This window comes from Suricata suricatta, chromosome 8 (genome assembly GCF_006229205.1).
Source record: "Suricata suricatta isolate VVHF042 chromosome 8, meerkat_22Aug2017_6uvM2_HiC, whole genome shotgun sequence".
Lineage (NCBI taxonomy): Eukaryota > Metazoa > Chordata > Mammalia > Carnivora > Herpestidae > Suricata > Suricata suricatta.
The window spans coordinates 100,041,994-100,046,181 of record NC_043707.1 but is presented as its reverse complement, the minus strand read 5'-3'; the positions used below and the strand labels follow the sequence as shown (position 1 = coordinate 100,046,181).

Sequence of the window (4,188 nt, the reverse complement as noted above, 5' to 3'; positions counted from 1 at the left end):
CAGGGCTGCTTCCTGTCACTATAAATTAATCTGCACTTTCCAGGGTTTGATATGTGCCCTTGTGTTGTGTAGCTTTTTTCACTCAGAATAATGATTTTGAGATTCATCCTTGGTGTGGTGTACATCAGTGGTTCATTTCTTGGAATCTTCTTTGAATTTCTGTGATAAGCCCTACTTGGTCACGGCCTATTTTTAATACTCGGCTAGATTTGGTTTGCGAATAGTTCCCTTAGGACGTAAGCATCTATATTCTGTGGTGAGGGCGATGAACCAAGATTTGGATCCAGAATAGACCTACCAGACAAGAACAGCCTAGAAAAAACCTGGCTTAGAAGCTCCAGGGCATGAAGAAGGAAAATTTAGAAACCGCTGTGATGTCATGACCCTGCATCTATGTGCCCACACGCGGGGCTCGGTGGCCTCCTGGGTGGTCCCACAGAGGGGCCAGCACCATCTCTTCCCCGGAGCAGGGGGTGAACTCATGCTGAATTAACTGACCCGTCTGAGTTTGGGACTTCCTTAGAAGAAGGAAAAAAAACAGTCTTTTTTTTTTTTTAACTTTATTAAATCCATAGAGAATGTAGAAGGGTGAAAAGCACCAAAAATATTATAAAATACTTGAAAAAATCAGCCAGCCTCGATTCATGACAAGCTGGGAAGGAAAGCCTTCAGGTGGTCGCCGGAACAAAGCAGAGACTCAGGCTTTTTATAAAACTGAGAAGCATTCTTCCTGGTCATCACATCTGAGAAAAAGGTGGTGTCCTCCGGGCAGAGACCTAAGCAAGCTGTCATGAGGAGAGTGGGGGCCGGGGAGAGAAAGGCAGAACAGAGGCAAAAACCAGGGCAGGACAAGAGTGGGGGGAAGGGGAAGAAAAAAGGAAAGAGGCAAAGGGACCAAAAGGAAAGGGACCAGGGAAAGAGAAAGGTGTTAATCATTTCAAAAGGTATTCAATAAGGAAAGCCAGTCAGCGCCCTTTCCCTGAACCTTTCTGCAAAATAATGATACCCGAGTCACTCTGAGGCCAGGAGCAAGGGGCATGAGAAGAGCTATGCTGTGGGCTGAATTCTGTCCCCCCAAAAGATAGGATCAAGGTCTAACTTCCACTGCCTGTGAACGTGACCTAATTTGGAAATAGAGTCATGCAGGTATAATCAGGTTAAGGGTGGTCATACTGGATCAGGGCGCGTCTCATAAGGAGAGGGGAAGGTTAGCTACCGACACACCCAGAGAGGAGAGCGCCGTGTCAGGTGCGGGCAGAGACGGGAATGATGCGTCTACAAGCCAGGAAGGCCACAGAACACCAGAGCTGGGAAACGTAAAGAAAGAACGTCCCCTAGAGCTTTTGGAGAGACAACGTGGCCTTGCTGACCCCTCAATTTCAAACTTCTAACCTCTAGAACTGTGAGAAACAAATTGTGGTTCTTTTAAGCAACTCAGTCTGTGGTAGTTTGTTACAGCAGCCCTCAGAAACCAATACAGAGTACCTATAAAGTAAAGCATCAGATTTCCTGTTAGGGGCTGAATTGTGTCTGCTCAAAGATCATTCGTCGAAGCGGGAACCCACCAGTATACCTCAGACTGTACCTGTGGTTGGAGATGAGGTCTTTAACGAAGTGATTATATTCAGATGAAGTGATTAGTGTGAGCCCTGCTCCACTTTAGAAGAGGATATTTGGACAAAGGCAGAGGCAAGACCATGTGAAGACAGGAGGAGAAAATGACCATCTACAAGCCAAAGAGAGGAGCCTCAGAAGAAATGTACCCTGTCACCACCTTGATCTTGGACTTCATCCTCCAGAGCTGTGGGAAATATACATTTCTGTCATTTGGGCACCCAGCCTGGTACTTGTTATGGCGGGAGGAGCAAACTAACAGACCTGCCCTCCAGGTCAGCACTCACCGCCAGACAGGCGGCTGCTGGAGCTTGGCCAGCCTGCTTGTTTCTTGAGGCTGGCCTCCATGCCTCCTAGAAGCTGGCTCAGGTTGGGAAGGAGGAATTAGCCTATTGTGCTATGGACTCCCCCTCACCCCTGCCCAGCCCACCCAGGAGCACAGAGTCCTCACCTAGTGCCCAAGGCTCACCTCTCAACAGCCTGCTCCCCCAGGCCACCCTTGAGCTAGCTGCCCTGTAGACCTTGGCCTAGATCCTTTCTCCCATGACCTGGAGCCGCCCACTTACAGCTTTGGACCCTTCCCTCCCCTCTCCCTTTCCCCCACCCTGACCAGCCACCAATATGAAGTGAAGTCTGGAGCTCGTGCATCACAAAGGACAAGATAATGATGGTGACAACTGGGGTTTCCATACCTGGATAAACGGTTTTTATGTTTCAGTTCTGTCGCTAACCTTTCATTTTCTGCCAGGTCTGGGGATTCATCTTTCAGAGCTGCCTGCTGCTGAATGCACTCAGAGTCTTGAGGAGAATGTCAGAGCAGAAAGATCCAGCCTCCTTGTGTTGTTTTCATTTTCTTTTGAACAGATGAGGAAGCCAAGGCCCAGAGAAGGGAAGGGACTCGCCCCAGGTCACACAGCTATTTTAGGGTGAATCAAATCTAGGACACCAGGTTCCTGCAGTCAGGCAAGCCCGCAGCCTGCTCAACAAAGCACCCGTGAATTCTCAGATAATACAATTAGGTCACTGCTTTTTTTCTGCTAACAGTCATATTAAGATTTGGGGTGAGCTGCAGAGGGTTTTTTCCCAATTTTAAAAGCACTTCAGTATCTTATTTATTAAAGCAAACTCCAGTTCATGTCACTGTTAATAAAACTGCGATTTAACAAAGGGCTTTTATTACAAAAATAAATTCCAGTAATAACTGCTCAACCAGACACTTTGCAATTAAAAATGAAACCATGCAGTAAAAAGAAATGCAATTCACAATAAACGAACTTGTTTCCTCTCCCGGCCCTCCGCCCGGGGTTCCGCGATAGTGCTTCTCAATTTCAAACTATCTGCTGGCATTAGTGGCGTTGGTGTTGCATCGTCCTGCTCTGTTCTCCAAATGATTAAACCATGTCATATTTTTAGCTTGAGACGGATTCCCTAACAGATAGTCACATGTCCTGTCAGTCAATAACCGGCTCCGACAAGAAAATAGGAGCCAGTGATACCCACCCTCAACAGCCTGTCAAAGCCAACACACCCAGTGCCTACATGGCCGCTTAAGGGTGTCTCTTTGCTTAGTGTAATCGGAATTTGGATCTCACTGCTGTCTAAGATGAAAGCTCGGAGTGTGAGTACCCCAGTGCAGTAGTCCGCTTGGGCCACCATAACAAAATGCCATAGGCTGGGTGGCTTAAACCACAGATCTTTATTTTCTCACAGTTCTGAGGAGGCTGAAGTCCAAGATGCGTACAGTTCTGACAAGAACACCCTTCCAGGCTGGCAGACACCTTCACTTTCTCACGTGGCACAGAGAGGAAGCAGGCTCTCAGCTATGCCTCTTAGAAGGGCACTAATCCCATCACGGGGCCCCACCCTCATGGCCTCGTCTAAACCTAATTACATCCCAGAGGCTCCATCTCCAAATTCCATCACTTTGGGGGTTCCAACATAGGAAGGCGTGGGGGGAACACAATTCAATCCATAGCACCCATCTACTAACCTAGCTGACTCGTTATTTGCCCGGTGCTCATGTGCAAATTTGCACTTGGAATCGAATTAGTGGGAATAGTTTTTCCTCTTGCCTCCTATGCAAAAACTTCTTTTCCTCCAAGCAATTGCCCCTGTGGTATGCTGGCAAGGACAATTGAAAAGGACTGGACTATGTCTGAATCCCAGGAGTTAGAAGCGAATGGAAGGGTTAATGGCTGTTCCCAGCTCTGGAACTGCTGTTTTAGCTGTACAGGCTCTGAACTACTGGTAGTAGGAGACCCCAGGGATCTCCAATAATTTCCCCTTGATTATTGTTGTGCTAATTCTTCACTCCTCCAACCTTTCAGTAGTTTATGGGTGAAATAGTTCTTAAAGAAGCAAACAAATTAGGCAAATGCTTTTGATCATAAGTGCAGATAATACACACGCCATAGACTCTCTTTTGTGGCATTTTCCTATACATATTGACACAGCTAATCTTTGCTTCTGCAGCATGTACATAAATATTACCCAAGATGACTGGCATATGGTGCTGTTATGTGTCTTTTAAGAAAATCTCCAACCGAATCCAGTATTTCCCATGTGGCACCTGAT

General features: G+C 46.9%; 1 long non-coding RNA gene across 1 annotated transcript; it reads right to left on the bottom strand.

Moving 5' to 3' along the window:
• Positions 1–553: 553 nt before the first annotated feature.
• LOC115299415 lies at positions 554–2,382 on the bottom strand. The gene is made up of 3 exons (XR_003912178.1): positions 2,307–2,382; positions 1,586–1,726; positions 554–785 (listed from the first exon to the last, which is right to left on the bottom strand). It is a non-coding gene; the product is annotated as an uncharacterized LOC115299415 (long non-coding RNA).
• Positions 2,383–4,188: the final 1,806 nt, after the last annotated feature.